The sequence below is a fragment of the Pongo abelii genome, chromosome 4 (assembly GCF_028885655.2).
Source record: "Pongo abelii isolate AG06213 chromosome 4, NHGRI_mPonAbe1-v2.0_pri, whole genome shotgun sequence".
NCBI lineage: Eukaryota > Metazoa > Chordata > Mammalia > Primates > Hominidae > Pongo > Pongo abelii.
This window is the reverse complement of record NC_071989.2, coordinates 116,563,237-116,580,287: the sequence shown is the minus strand read 5'-3', so window position 1 is coordinate 116,580,287 and position 17,051 is coordinate 116,563,237. Positions and strand designations below refer to the sequence as shown.

The following is a 17,051-nucleotide window of genomic DNA, read 5'->3' as shown; positions in this document are numbered from 1 at the left end:
TGAGTCATTGATGTCAATTTTATTTTATTTTTTAAGTGACTGGAGAACTCAACGGACATTTAATTTTTAAGATCTAAGAGTTTTACTAACACCTTCAAGTTTACTAATCGGGAAAATTTTCCTGGTAAACTGGGTTCTTTTATATGTAAATTAAGAACTTTTTTTCTTTCAGAAAACTTTTCTTTAATTATAGTTTGATTATAGTTCTAGTATGTTGTATTGCATTATCTTCTAGGAATTTAATTATATGTACTTTGGATCTTATTTTCCTGTTATTTTGGATATTATTTCTTGTTATTCACCTTTGTCTTCATTTCTACATTTCTTTTGGTTCTTTTACTTTCTAGACCATATAATTCTTACTGTACCAGGTCCTATATATTTTCCTTGGGTATCTTGTAATTTAGTTTTTCTTTTAAAAATGATTCTGTCTTTTGAAACAAAAATTATTTCCATGAGTTTATTCAGATTGTATTTTATATCTTTTTATTGCTTACCCATTACTATTCTGAATTTTTAATTTCTGATCTGTAGTGGTCCTTCACATTTGCAGTTGCTTTGGGGATTATACTTAGTTCATGGAGAATATTTTGTTTCAGTTTTCCTCTGTTTCATAGTTTTGTTCTTTATTTTCCTTTGCTTTGTTTTTCAGTGTTTTAATCTGCTAAAAAGTTTTTATTTTCATTATGTTTTTTTTTAATATTATAACTGCATGGATCCTGTTTTTTTCATGACTATTTCTACTGTGTTTTTCAAGTCCAGAAATAATAAGCAATTCTGTTCTAAGGAGGAGGGGATTTGAGTAGTTTACTTTATTTCTTAGTGTAAGATTACCTTCTTGGCCAGGCGCGGTGGCTCACACCCGTAATCCCAGCACTTTGGGAGGCCAAGGCGGGCAGATCACGAGGTCAGGAGATCGAGACCATCCTGGCTAACACAGTGAAACCCCGTCTCTACTAAAAATACAAAAAAATTTAGCTGGGCATGGTGGCGGGCACCTGTAGTCCCAGCAACTCGGGAGGCTGAGGCAGGAGAATGGCGTGAACCTGGGAGGCGGAACTTGCAGTGAGCCAAGATCGCGCCACGCCATTCCAGCCTGGACGATAAAGCGAGACTCCGTCTCAAAAAAAAAAAAAAAAAAAAAAGATTACTTTCTTTTGTTGATATAATGCAGTTCCCTTAATAAATTATGCTTTAGAAAAATGTTTTCGGCTCTAATTTTTATGTTATATTATTTTAACAGGTCCTTATATTCAGCCACTCCCTTTGCCTTTATTGCCAAATTACAAAGGACATCACCTCCCTCTCAACCAGAAGTGGGGCCTTCTCAAAACTGACACCTCTGGTTTGTCTGTATTTTTAAGAGATGGGGGTCTCTCTCTCTCTCTTTTTTTTTTTTTTACAACTGGTAATCAATTTATTGAAATAGTTGACTTTAGCATCTGCAATGGTGACTTCCACCTCAACTCCCGGCTCAGTACTGATGGAAGTAATCTGCTTAACAGTCTCAGAAGGACTGTGCAAGTCAATGAGTCGCTTGTGAATTCTCATCTGGAAACGATCCCATGTCTTAGAATCTTCACCACAAGGAGTTTTTTTGTAGTGATTCTTAAAGTCTTCGTAGGCATTCGAACTGGTCCTTTCACTTTGAGATTCTTTTCCTTTGCGCCTCTAATCAAGTCAGCACACACCTTTTCCAAGGATTTTACATTGCGGCTCTTAGGGTGATTCGAATTCGGTGAATTGCCACCTCCGGCTCCAAGGGTGTTTTTCCGATAACTTAAAAGCCATGGTTGCTGCGTGGCTTCCTGACCGACTTGTTCCTCGGCGAGAGCGAACAGCGGTGAGTCAGGAGCAGGAGCATGCCGACCAGAGATCCACAGCACCTACAACCATGTCCTCCTCAAAAAGCTGGGGTCTCTGAAAGGTTCAGCCCAGGCTGAACTTGAACTCCTGGGTAAGCAATCCTTCTGCCTCCATCTCCTATGAGCTGAGACTACAGGTGCACACCACTGCACCCAGCTATTCTAGTTTAACACATTTCCCAGCCCCTTCCTTACTTTTGATTAATTAGTAGCCAGGTCTCAGATTTGTCCTTAGTATTTTCCCACGCGAATGGGATTCTCACCTTTTTGAGATGAACCCACTATACTCTATTCTCTTCTACATCATCTCTGCCTGACCATTAAATCTCTTGTGTGTCCTGGAGCTAATTCTGCTTGTCTTGGATATTTGTTTTTTGACTTGTATGTTTTCTCAGTCTCCTAGTTATGATGCAGGTGTGGGCTATGGGTAATTTAACTGCTACTTGTTCATCTGAATATTTTTATTATAAAGGATGTACAGTGGTTTTCCAAAATAGGTAAGCACCATTTTCACTTAATCATATACTTGTGTGTATACACACAGGCACACACATGAACACTCTTTTTTGAAGTTTCTTCGCCCTGTGGAGTCTCTATTTCCTACAGATTGCTGTCTTCCGTTTCCTTGTTTTGATGCCTTTGTCATGTTGGAGGCTTTTTCCCTAACGACTGGTTATCCATAGAAACTGGAGATTTCAGCATTCTGTATGTAAAGGTCACTCATTTGCCCTGTTTTCAGTGTTCCCTATTCTACATACCTTTTATTCTCTCCAAGTTAAGTCTTTTCGCAGTGGCTGGGCGGGGTCGATAACTTGGCTGTGTGGAGTGAGGGAGAGGATATGGTGATCTAACTGTTTCTTAAACAGACTCTCACCCTAGTCCTCATTTTAAGAATTCCTGCAGCCAAGTGCAGTGGCTCATGCCTGTGAATCCCAGCACTTTGGGAGGCTGAGACGGGTGGATCACCTGAGGTCAGGAGTTCAAGACCAGCCTGGCCAACGTGGTGAAACCGTGTCTCTACTAAAAATACAACAAAAATTAGCCAGGCATTGTGGCAGGCACCTGTAATCCCAGCTACTTGGGAGGCTGAGACAAGAGAATTGCTTGAACCTGGGCGGCAAAGGTTGGCAGTGAGCTGAGATAGCGCCACGGCACTCCAGCCCGAGCAACAGAGCGAGCCTCTGTCTCAATTAACAACAACAAAAAAATACAAAATACAAAAAACAAAAAGAATTCCTGCTAACCCTCTCTTCTACAAATACCTACTACTACCTATTTCTGAGGTTTTTTGGGATTCTATGGTAAAAATCTTTCAACTCTCCTTGCTGCTGGCTTGTTATGTCATTTTCTCACATCTACCCTGATATTTAAGATTTATTCATCTGCTTTCTGGCTCCCAAGACATTGTTGCTGTTTTGCTCCTAAACTTTTCTCTATGTTCTTGTAGGTTGATGTCTTTTTCAATCCTAGCACTATTTTTTCATGAGGTTGCAAGAGTCAAAATAAATATATTTCTGTACCATGCCATCTTTATTGTCTGGAATTTTTATCTCAGGATATTTTTAAAAATTGCTTTTACTCTTGCTTGCATTAGTTGGTATTACTTCATATGGCTTAATTTGAATCTGCTGTTATAAAATCCCAACTCCCCACTCCCCATCTTTCTCCAAAGCTTTTGGTGAAAAAACGTATTTCTATACTGCTGCACCCCCCACCTTCTTTTTACCTAATTTCCAATACCAGGATCCTCAGGGCTCCTAGTTGTACTTCTGATCATTACATTGGAGACTCTTTGTTTGTCATATATTATTTTTCAGAAGAATGACAAATGGCTCTATTCTGATTGTGATATCACTTGTTAGAGCACATATTTTTTCAAATTTGACACATTTTTTATAACATACAATCAAATCTCATTTCATTTCTAAACTCCATAGAAATTCCTGTTCTCTGACTTAAGGGCCTTGGGTCCCTTCTTTTTAATATACTTTATCTGATCAGGAGATGCCCTATGTTTACTCTATCACAGTCATGACTGTGAGCAATGCAACTTTCTCAGTACTATTTTAAAATCCACAAATAACGTATTGAGTGAATATTCTTGGTTCAAACAAAGGTAATGGAAACTACAATGTGAGAAAGGTCCTTAAACTCTCTTGACACCCAAACAAATACAACTTCTGAGTTTCTTACCAACATCTATGCATATACATGGATACATTTTTATAGTTATCACAGTGTAGATACAATTTTATGTTTGTTTTTCATTTAATGTCTCATCATAATTTTCCTTGTTGTTGAATAGTCTTCAAAATTTTAAATCTTAATGACTGCACAGTGTCCCCCAAAGATCACTGAAAAAAGCACAGGGGCTGATAAGAGAGAAACCCATACAATTTCTCCCAAGCAAATCTAAATAATACAGTGAAAAATCTGGATGGAATTGCTTATGGGAAATATACACTATCATACTTTCTTACAGTCTGATGATAACTGGCCCATATTAAGCTCCCCATTTTGACCCGTCTCAGCTCTAACCACATCCTGACTGTGAGCATGCTTAACTTCTTTCACAGCTTTTTGCCTTCATGAAGTATAACTGTAGAAGTCCTGGTATTCAGACACTTCAGCTTTGTCCAAGATGCAGGTATGCAAACCCCAGGTTAGGTTGGAGAACTGCCTCAGAAGACTGACGGCGTAGGAATGGGGAATCCATAGACCACTAGACCTGGCCACGCTGACCCTATGGCATGGCTTTTCCCTTACCTACAACACCACAAGTCCTTTTGTGGTCTTTCCTATCTGTGTCCTCTGTATTGGTCCCTTTCCCCTCACACCCCACATTCAGTGCTAATTATGTTTATTCTACATCAAATCATGTCTCCCATGATTGTCTCACCATTCTCCCTGCCACCACCCTGCCTCACACCTTCAGAATCGTATCACTGATATGTTACAAAAGCTCCTTACAGGATTTCATTCCTTCCCATGGCTCCCAAACATGCACTCGCAAAACTTACAGATATACAATGCTCCCCCCACCCCTGCCACATGCATACTCTACTAGCAATATGGCTATGAGTTATTTTTCTTAAGGCACATCCAAACATGTCACTCCTCTTTATATATTAAAATAGGTTTACTGTGTAGTTATCACATGCCATTTATTATGCTTTACTTTGGAAATACAGAGTGTATTAGTCAGGGTTCTCTAGAGGGAGAGAACTAATATGGTAGATATACATACAAAAAGGGAAGTTTATTAAGTATTAACTCACACAATCACAAGGTGCCTCAATAGGCCATCTGCATGCTAACAAGCAAGAAAAGCCAGTCCGAGTCCCAAACTGAAGAACTTGGGAGTCTGATGTTCGAGGGAAGGAAGGGTCCAGCACAGGAGAAAGATATAGGCTGGGATGCTAGGCCAGCTTCATCTTTTCACGTTTTTCTGACTGCTTTATATTCTAGCCACTTTGGCAGCTGATTAGATGGTGCCCACCCAGATTAAGGGTAGGTCGGCCTTCCCCAGCCCACTGACTCAAATGTTAATCTCCTTTGGCAACACCCTCACAGACACACCCAGGATCAATACTTTGCATCCTTCAATCCAATCAAGTTGACACTCAGTACTAACTATCACACAGAGATACAAGACAGTCTTGCCCTCAGTGAGCATCCCAACTATCACGAGACACAAGTCACTACAGTGCAATGTGGCAGATCTTAGGTTTGTGGCCCTTTGGAGGGCTACCCAACCCAAAATAGAGGCGGAGAGAAGCTAGAGAAGAATTTTTAAAGAAGAAAACACTTGAGATTTGGGAAGGATATATATGAATATTTAAATGTTTAATTTTTACAATTTTAGCAAGAGTAATATAGGTTTATAGCTTGAGAAAAGCTTAAACACTACTAAAGACCTTATAATGTAAAGCAACTGTCTCCTTCAGTGGAATTCTCAGTACCCAGGGACAATCACTTTAAATTATTTCTGTTTGTAATTCTTTTACAGGTTACTGCCATATGTCTAAATAAAACATTTATTATAACTTTTCTTGATTTGTTAGATAGCATCTTTTAACTTTCTGCTCTTATAGATGAAAATTTGCCTCATTTTAACTAGTTCTGCAGTGTAAAGAAAACTCCTCTCTCTCCTTATCTGGGGGTAATTAAAAATATGTTTGCAAATTATTTAAACTCTTCATTTCAGAAGATAAAATTATAGTCCCTTCTCCTTGAATGTGGGAAGGATTCACTGCTAACAAATTGTGGTAGAAGTGATGTTATGTGACTTCTGCCTGGTCTCTCTTAGGATGGTTGGTCTTCGAACTCAGCCACCATCTTTTGAGGAAGCCCTAGCAATCTGGAGAGTCCATATGTGAATGTTTTGGCCTATAGCCCCAGTTAGGTAGGTCCTCAGCCAATAGCCAGGATCAACTCCACTCCTAGACATATGAATGAAGATTCTAGCCCCGCTCCCCCCCGCGCCCCCCTACTCCATCTTCAAGCCTTCTTTCTGAAGCTCTGGATATTGTGGATCAGAGATAAGCCATCTCACTCACAGAAACCATGGGAGATAATAAATGATTATTGTTAAAGGCAAGCCTCTTTAGTGAGTCAAACAGAAAAACACTTGACTCCCCTCTGGGAAGTATACTCAGACTTTCAGAAACACTGTGTTGACCTCCTTTTCAGAAATGAAGATGAGAACAAAAGATGCATTAATTAGCTTATTTCTTAAGTCACCATCTGTTCACCTGATCATAACTCCCTGGGTTGTAACTTTGGGAAAATTTAACCAAATGTAGCTTGTACAAATAAATAGAGTTTACTGCTTCAAGTACATGAAAGGTCCAGCATGAATCCTGCTTCCACAACCTTCCAAGTTTAAGTCTAACAACAACAACAAAATATCCTCTCAGCAGATCCAGCAAAACATCTGAGTACATTTCATTGGCCCTGATTGGGTGTGTGTCCATCTGTGGACAAATACTACATATCAGCGGAATGGAATGCTCTGATTACCTAGACGTAAGTCACAGGAACCTCCTTGAAGCACATGAATTGAAAATGCAGAAGAAGGTGATTCTGGGAAGGCATCAGGATTTAGTTAAAAAAAGAAGGATGTATAGGTGGATAAAAATAACAATTGTAAAGAACCTGAGTAGTCTAAGTCTCCTCTGCCATACCATTCCTTAATATTTCTAGTCTTACCACATAACCTGCCTGGGGCTGATGCCATCAGTCATCAAGGACATGCTGGGAGCATAACCTGGTTTTGTGTCCAGCTCCCTTTCCCAATTCTTGGCCTTTATTTTGTGCTCTACCATTAACCTACTGGCTCTTCCCATGAGGCTTCTCTTTTTTGGCTCTAAGCTAAATCCTAACTTTGGATATAAATTACAATAAAAATCTCTACAGACTGTAAATTTCCCTATGTCTCAGCCAATATACTTGCTTGATTTGCTCTTTTACAAGTTGAGGCTGGGTTCCAATATAAACAGAATTGAGTTAGCCTTTGAAGGCCACACTGATTGGATTTAACTTGAAGGTTCTTATAAAATTCATCCAACCAGATGTTTCAGTCTCTGAAATTCTTAACCGTATAGGAGGATGAGAGGAAGCCAGAGTGCAATGCAATGACACTTTTTATTTGAACGACAAGATAATTGAAAAGCAATCTGAGAATTGGGAATTTATCTTTACCACACATAACCTTTTCTCTTAAGAATCTGCTGTACAGGGCTAAATTTTTATTTGCAACATTATAGAACTCAATTCAGCACAGTGCTTATTTGAAAGAAGTGTTTTAATATATTATTAGTTTTCAATCATTAATAATGAAGGAATTTCCATATTATGACTCTGTGAGTCAAAACAAACAAGCCTTTTTCTTTCCTTTGAAGGCTTTTTTAATGTTAATTCTGCAACCATGTTAACAAAAAATATTCTATTCTTCCTTTTTGAAGTTGTTTACTAAGTAGAACATAGATATTTTATCATACATACAGAGAATAACTAGCCAAGGAGTCTATTATGTACAATCATAAATACAGTAGTATAATATTTTTAAAATATTTACCTGCCTCTGAACTGCAAATATGCTTTGCTCAGTACCGTGGTGCAAATAAGATTACGAATCCAATAGAAGAAAAAGGCTTAAGTTTACATGCATTATCCTTTAGGAATTGCATAAAAAGTAACTGCAGAAATGCACTTAGAATGATTTACTTTTCTTTGTAGTTGCATTTTAAAATAATATATTTTTCTAATAGATTTTCTGCACAAATTTTACCAATATTTTATTTATTTTAAAAAGTCTTATTCATATTATTTTTAACTGGCAAATAATAATGATATACATTTAAGGGGTACAACATGATGTTTTTATACATGTATCCAATGTGACATGATCTAATCAAGCAAATTAACATGCCCGTCACCTCACTTACCTATTATTTTTTATGGTGTGAGACACTGAAATTTACTCTTAGTTATTTTGAAATGTAGAATACGTTATTATTGACTATAGTCACCCTGATGTGCAATAGGTATCAAAAACTATTCCTCTTGTCTGTCTAAAACTTTGTACCCTTTGATCAACAACCCCCCTTCCCTCTCTCCCCACACTCTCAGTCTCTAGTCACCATCACTCTACTCTCTCCTTCTATGAGTTTTACTTTATTAGATTCTACATGTAAGTGAGATCATGTGATATTTGTCTTTCCATGCCTGGCTTATTTTGCTTAGCATAATTTCCTCCAGGTTCATCCATGTTGTTACAAATGTCCAAATTTCCCCTCTTTTAAGGCTGAATAGTATTCCATTATGTATACATACCACATTTTCTTTATTCATTATCTCTTGATGGACACTTTAGGTTAATCCTTATCATGGTTATTTTGAATAATGCTACAATAAACACGGGACTGCAGTTATCCCTTTGACATACTGATTTCAGTTCCTTTGAATATATACCCAGAAGTGGGTTTACTGGATCATATGGTAGTTCTATGTTTAGGTTTAGGTTTTAAGGAACCTTTGTACTGTACCAACTTACATTCCAATCGACAGTGTACAAGGGTTTCCTTTTCTCTGCATCCTTTCCAACACTTGTTATCTTTCATGTTTTTGACAAAAGCCATTCAAACAGGTATGAGGTAATATCTCACTGTAGTTTTAAATTGCATTTCCCTAGTGATTAGTGATGCTAAGCATTTTCCATGTACCTGTTGGACATTTGTATGTCTTCTTTAGAGAAAGTCTATTCAAGTCTTTTGCCCATTTTCAAATAGCAGGTTGTTTTCCTGCTATTAAGTTGAGTTCCTTGTATTTTGAATATTAACTCCTTATCAGATGTACCATTTGCAAATATTTTCTCTCATTCTCTGGGTTGTCTCTTTACTCCATTGTTTCCTTTGCTGTGCAGAAGCTTTTAAGCCCATGTGATCTCATTTGTCTATTTTTGCTTCTGTTGCCTGTGCTTTTGTTGTCATATCCAAAAAATCATTGCCCAGATCAGTGTCGTGGAGCTTTTCCCTTATGTTTGCTTCTAGCAGTTTTACAGTTTCAGGTCTTACATTTAATCCAGTTTGAGTTGAGTTTTTTTTAATATGGTATAAGATGAGGATCTAATTTCATTCTTCTGCTTATGGATATTCAGTTTTTCCAACGCCATTTATTGAAGAGACTGTTCTTTCCCAATTGTACACACAGAACATTCTGTGCCCAGCTATGTAGAGAATTTTCCTCAATACTCCAAGGAATTCTCCAACTATTATGGATAATCATAAATCGTATACTATTTTAAAAATACTTATCAACCTCTGAACTGCAAATATGCCTTGTTGGGTACAGTGGTACAAATATGATTATGGATTCCATAGAGGAAAAAAGCTTAAATTTACATGCATTATTCTTTAGGAACTGCATAAAATGCAATGGCAGGAATATTTTTAGAAAGATTTACCTGTCTTTGTAGTTACATTTTAAAAATACATATTTTTCCAATAGGTTTTCTGTATAAAATCACCAACATTTTAATTATAAAAGCATTTTTTGCTATCAGAAGACTGTTCCTTCATCTGCTATGTGCAGGAACCAAAATAACTTTGAGTTATATAAACTGAGGTTTTGGAGCTTTACATTTAAATTATATAATTCTATTTTAGCAAGGTTAACAAAAAGGAAGGTATGCTTATACCCTGATCAATTATCTGATGTTACCTATGCCTCATGAAAGTAGAAACAGGGTTGAGCAGTAGAGAGGGTGACCTTTTTCATTTACCACTTTGCAAAACCAAAGAAGGATTCTAAGTTGAATATAATTGTACATAGTTGCCAAACACACATTCAAGATCTTTTATTATTGTTGTTGTTGTTGATGCACTCAGGGTTATTCCTTTCAGGTTGATGTCTACTGGTTGTCCACTTTTTGTTCTCTGTATGTTGACCCTTCACAATATAGGACACATAGTATTGGTCCCCCATATTATGGGACGAATAAGATCTATAGCTGGGCCAATGACTGCTATATTGTGCAGGAAATCTAGCAAATCTTCAAATATAGTGGGGAGTGATGTTCAGGTCTCAGTAGGTCACTTGTTTCTATACTCTCTAAAATGATATTTTATTTGGTGGATCAATGATCCCATAAATCAATATTAAATTAATTAGCCCGAGACCAGAAATGTGTCCTACTTTGACTATCAAACATTTCGGGATGCAAGTGTCAGAAAGGAATTCTATAATACAGATGAATGATCTCTCCTTGTTCTGCTGATGAGTCTGCTTCTATTCGTATTTCATTTTGGTTATCAATGAAAGGAATTCAAAGGATACTGTTAAGTATTCTACATATTTATTCTTTCTTCTTTTTAATAAAAGGATGCCCTGTGTTTTAGCTTGGAACATCACTGCCTAGTTTGAGACTGCATTTCTCAGCCCTTCTTATAACTAAGCGAAGCCAAATGGGATTCAGCATAATAGATTGAGATAGGAGCATACATGTGGGAAATTCTGGTCATTTCCATAAAGAGAAACCACTTCCTCTGGGCTCCTTTTCCCACTCCCAACATTAGGGAAATGGCAACTGGAGGAGCTGCCTTGGACCTACAGATGTAAGCTATGTATTAAGGATGGTTGGGCTGGCCCAGCAGCCTAGATTTTGGATGAGCGTGTGGAGTAGTGACTCCATCATTCACTCTATTTGGGGGTATCTTTGTTATGTCAGCTTAGCCTGCATCCTAATGGAAAATCTCTGAAAATCTTATTTATTTATTTATATTTTGAGACAGAGTTTCATTCTTGTTGCCCAGGCAGGAGTGCAATGGCACGATCTTGGCTCACTGCAACTTTCACCTCCTGGGTTCAAGAGGTTCTCCTGCCTCAGCCCCCCGAGTAGCTGGAATTACAGGTGTCCGCCACTCCACTTGGCTAATTTTTTGTATTTTTAGTAGAGATGAGGTTTTGCCATGTTGGCCAGGCTGGTCTTGAACTCGTAACCTCAGGTGATCCACCTGCCTCAGCCTCCCAAAGTGCTGGGATTACAGGCATGAGCCACCACGCCCGGCCAGGAAAATCTCTGAAAATCTTAACCACTCTTAGAACCAGTGTAATCACTGCCATTTTTATTGTCCTAATGAAAACACCTTTATCTATTGTCACCTGATTTATTCACTAATTAAATAAACTGCCCATGTCAAGATTAGCATATCAACAGTGACTACATACAACATTATAGGTGCAATACAACACACGTTGCAGGTTACAATGACAACAGCAAATACATGTATGTCTGGAGCAGTGCTTTTATGCCAAAGGCAAGTTTGAGTAATGTACGTGTACAGACGTCACATCTCTTCACCAGACTCTGGAGTATCAGAGAGGTGACACGTTACAGATGCTTTGGAACAGGCAGGAGTGCAATCAGGAAACTGGGGAATGGAAAGATGTGACTAAAGTTTGGAATCTCAAGTTGTATCTCTCTTGGAAATGTATTTGCTACTAAGTAACTGGTACTAAAATCTATTATATTTTGAAACTAAAACTGACAGTTTCAGTGAAACTTTAGGGCAAATATACCACTCTTCGAGGGCAAAAAGGCAGAGTATAGCATGCATCATCTAATTTGTGCCTGTGAGTAAAATTCATCACCTCTTCAGGCTGCCACGACCTGTCTTCTGCCCCTCCTCCCTTTTATTCTCTAGAGCAAAGGCTGGCGGAGCAGAGACTGAGGGCAGCTGCAGGCTACCAGGAATTGCTAACAGTGAAGCTGTCTTTAGGTTTTTCTGTGTTATTAGAATTCTATTTCCAAGGATTTTAATGCAGCAATAGAATATATTAAAATATTTCTATTACTCACTAGTCCTATTTAGCTACACACAAAAAGTTTATTCTATATTCAGGGTCTCTAAGTCTTAGAAGCTTCATAGACAAGAGTATTTCTTTCTATAATCTGAAAAGGAGGTGAACATGAGAATTTCTCCTTGGAAAAGAAAATAGCCTCAAGCACCTGAGACCTTCCTGCCACAAATTTACCCTCTCCTGAGAAGCTCAAATCTCCTCTCCAAATTTATGAATATGTAAAGAGGTTCTTGCCTTTCATGCCTGAGTACATGGGGCATGTACTGCTGAAAATCCCTGAAAAATAGACTTAATTAGCACAGGAATGTGCCCGAAAACAGTCATATAGGGACAAATCAAATGACTCTTTAACTTTATAAAGCCTAGCAAACTGAATGTCTCTTGCCCACAGATCTTGAGCAATACAAGTTATTCAGTTTCAGTGCTCACATTGACAATTCACATTGGTGAAAATTATCATATTCTAGCAAGGTCAGTTAAATTAGCACTACTCTGACCTCTTTGCTGTGTGTCCCAGCAATCATTCAGTGTGCTAAGTCACTCTTAAGGGCAAGTCATTGGGACAGGTCCCTGTGAAGTGAATGTCATCATCATTTACACCATAAAATCAACTGTTACTGTGTGCTATGTTTTGAGTTGAATAGATAGAATAATGACAATTTGGTCCTCTTATGAAACTTAGAAGCTAGTTGAGAAGCAAGACATAAGTATGACAAGCTTAACACTTTTCCTTACCTGCTAAGTAGAATAAGAGGTACACAAAAGTAAATTCTTAATAAGGTACCCAGCCCTGGGCTAAGGACTTTCCATGTACAGTCCCATGCAATCCTTTCTACAGCTTCTAAGGTATTATCCCCATTCTAGAAAACTCAGGTTTAGAGAAGCACTTTGATTAAATTCACACACCTGGTAGATGAGGGGTTTGGGATTGGAATCCAGACCTGTTTTCTCTAATGATTTTAGTGTAGTGGACTGATTAGACTTCTTGGGAGAGAAGTAACCTGATATGAGCTGAATCTTAGAGGACAGAGCAGGTGGCTAAAAGGAGGACAAGAGCCTTCCAAGTTGGGTATGAGGTGCTTTAGTCCGGATGTTTGAGTCCTCCTAAAACTCATATGTTGAAACCTAATGTACAAGGTGATAGTATCAGGAAGTGGGGTCTTTAGGAGGTGATTAGGGCATGACAATGGAGCAATCATGAAAGGGATTAGTGCCCTTATAAAAGAGGTCCTAGAAAGACTCCTTGCCCCTTCCACCACATGAGGACACTGCTAGAAGCACCATCTATGAACCAGGAAACGGACCCTCACCAGATACCAAATCTGCTGGCACCCTGATCTTAGACTTCCCAGCCTCCAGAACTGTGAGAAACAAATTTCTGCTGTTTATAAGCCCCCTAGGTTGTGGTATTCTGTTATAGCAGCCCAAATAGACTAAGAAGGAAAGAAATGACTGGAAGGTAGAAGCCTGAGGCTGGCCTGTCTGTCCTAAAGCTCTCAATCCTGGGGTATGATTACCTTCTTCCCTTTGCTATGGCATTCAGAGAGCTACAGTTAGTTGTTTCTAGTATACTCACTTTCTGCATTTACATTTTCTCTTTGTTTCACTGGTGGTCTAATAGTGTGAGTTAGCTTTGGGGTCAGAAAAACCTGCATTCTATAATTCAAAAGAAAAAAAAAGTCCTCAGTTTCTTTCTATAGAACAGCATCTGGGTATTAGCATTTCCAATCATGCCTAGGAGCCAAGAAATAGATAAACACATCAGAAAGTTGACTTTTCATTATGTCCTTGAGCAGCTCATTGCAATGAAAACTTTAGTACAATTAGGGTTTATGCTGCAAACCTAAAGTTCCAATAAAGCTACTAAATTTCTAAAGAGGATTCTGTTTTAAACCTGCTGGAAATTTCAAGCTGGTATCTCCTAGGGTTTCTGAGATTCAGTTGTCTCCAAATTGGCCCTTTGTGTTATGCCCTAGGGCAGCACAGCAGAGTTGCAATTGTGTCTAATTAACCTCCTGCTAAACACAAAATGTCAGAAAGGCAAATCACCAAACTAGAGAGAGATGCTGGGTTGTTGTTATTTTCAATAAGGATAGAACTAGCTATCCTGTTTTAGATTTTTGAGGCAATTACTCTGAAATTTGGCATAATATTAGCATGATTTGCATTTCAAAGATGAGATTTGAATAGGTCTTAACTTTGATGAGGTCATATTTTAAAACCAGTGCTGAGAAAGGCATAGAGGTTATTATAGCGGAATAATAATTTGGGAGGAGGTAAGATTTTTAAACTAAGTTTTGGCTCCATGCAAAATTCTGTTGTCTGCATAACTCAAGGTGACTATCATAGCTGGGTTTTTCCTTTGTTCAATAGTGTGGTAGCCTGGCAGGGAGAGGAAAAAACTGCCTTATAATTCAGTCAAGATAAGCTAAAGTATGCTTTAGTAACAACTCCAAAATCATAGTGGCTTTAAATACTAAAGCTTCATTTTGCAACCACACTACATGTCCATTGGGTCAGCTGGAACCTAGCTTGAAGGAGGCTCCATATCTGTGTTGCCACAATTGCCAATTTGTTTTCTATTGCTCTGTATCATATTATCACCAACTTAGCAATTTAAGAAAAAAACCCACATGCTTATTTTCTCACAGGTTTTATGGGTCAGGAATCCAGGCATGTCTTGAGTTGGGCCCTTGGCTTCAGGATCTCTCACAAGGCTGCTATCAGGGTGTTAGTCAGGGTTGGGAGTCTTACCTGAAGGTTTTTCTGGGGAAGGATTTGCTTCCAAGCTTATGTGGTTGTTGATAGATTTCAGTTCCTTGCAGGAAGAGAATGTGCTAGCAAGATAGAGTTTGTAGTTTTATGTAATACAATAATGGAAGTGGCCTCCCATCACCTTTGCCATATTCTACTGATTTGTTGCAGGTCATCAAATCAGCCCACACTCAAGGGGAAGGGATTGCACATGGATGTGAATTCCAGGTGGCAAGGATTATTGGGGGCCATCTGAAAGTCTGTCTACCACTCACCAAGGCACACACACACACACACACAAAAATGGACATAAGAGTTCACGCCCTGACTCTTAAAGACACAACATTTTCACTCCCATTTCATTGGCCACATCAACTCACAAGGCCATAGGGCAATATCTATCTTGTGTGTGGGGTGTGGGAAGGATGGAGGGTGGGAAGGATGGAAACCTTCCATATACCTGGACAGAGGAGAAAAAGAACATTTGTGGATAGCCCCAGTGATAATCAAATTTTGTCTATGAAATAAAATCACTTTGGTCTCTATAGAAAGATTTACCAGTTACAAACACATCAGCGCATAGAACAAGAAGTTAAAAATTAAATAGTATAATTTACTATTATACTATTACACTATTTTCTTAGCTTGGTTTCCCTAGAAGCAAACTCTGAATTGGGAAATTGAGTACAAGTAGTTTATTTGGGAAGTGATCACAGGGGAGTGAAGGTGTGAGAGGGGAAGGGAAGGAAGCTAAAAGGAGTGTATCATCACAGTGGTTGTGATAGTGGGCAACTGGTGCTCTAACCCTCTGGGAACACTCCTAAGATTTATCCCACCTATGGGATTAGAGAAGTAGGATATTTTTCTTTTGACTCCCATCTATTATTGGCTGAGGCTATTCCCAGGGGCATTAATTCTGAGCACTTCTGCCCTGCCCTTTCGACTAGCCAAGAGAGGGCACTCAGGCTAAGAGCTTCATCTGCTTGCAGTAGGACCCTGTCTACATGTACTGGCACAGCAAGTGATGAGGGTTTTTATGGCCTGTGCCCAATAGTATCTGCTACAACCGTTAGACTTGTCTTACGTTGTGCTGAAAATGAAAGGAACTGGATTTCAGAAAGAGGTTTTTATACCACTGAGTAATTTGATATTTGTGTCATTGAAATTGTGTGCTCCTCTCATACCTTGAGCTTGCTTCTAAGTGTGTCTAAGTAAAAAATAATCCCTAAGCTTCTTAGTTGTAGATAACAATACCAGTTATTCATTACCATTATTTAGTAATAGTGATGAGTAATAACAATAAGCCTGAAAGTCCATGCATGCTTTTATAATATCACCAGGGGACTATAGAAGAAAGGGGAGAAATAGGGGGACAGTTTGTTATTATGACCAGTAACTTTCCTGACTTCTTATCTACATATGGCTGTTGATGACGTATGAAGGTAATAGGGTCAAAGGCATCAGAGGCTGGGGAACTCTGAGGGAGGTGGAGACATAGGAACAGGAAGATAACTTCATGACTTAAGGTAAATTCTGGCCTTGTGTATTGGTTTACTGGGCTGCCATAATAAAGTACCATGAATTAGGTGGCTTATAAAACAGAGTGTATTGTCTCACAGTTGTGGAGCTAAAAGTCCAAGATTAAGTTATCAGTAGAGTTGGTTCCTTCTGAAGGTTGTAAGAATCTGTTCCATGCCTCTCTCCTAGCTTCTGATAGTCTGCTGACAATCACTGGCATTCCTTCGCTTGTAGAAACATCACACCAATCTCTGCCTTCAACTTCACATGGAGTTCTCCCTGTGTGCATGTCTTTAGAGGTTCCCTTGACTGATCCCAACCTCAACTTGTATACTGATGGAAGTTCCTTTGTAGGAAAAGGACTTTGAAAAGCAGGGTATGCAGTGGTCAGTGATAATGGAATACTTGAAAGTAATCCCCTCACTCCAGGAACTAGTGCTCAGCTGGCAGAACTAATAGCTCTCACTGAAGCACTAGAATTAGGAGAAGGAAAAAGGGTAAATATATATACAGACTCTAAGTATGCTTACCTAGTCCTCCATGCCCATGCAG

General features: G+C 38.7%; 1 pseudogene; it reads right to left on the bottom strand.

The window, feature by feature from the left end:
• The window catches only part of LOC134761504 (small ribosomal subunit protein uS10-like), a 162,789-nt pseudogene that overhangs the window by 133,422 nt on the left and 12,316 nt on the right, over positions 1 to 17,051 (bottom strand).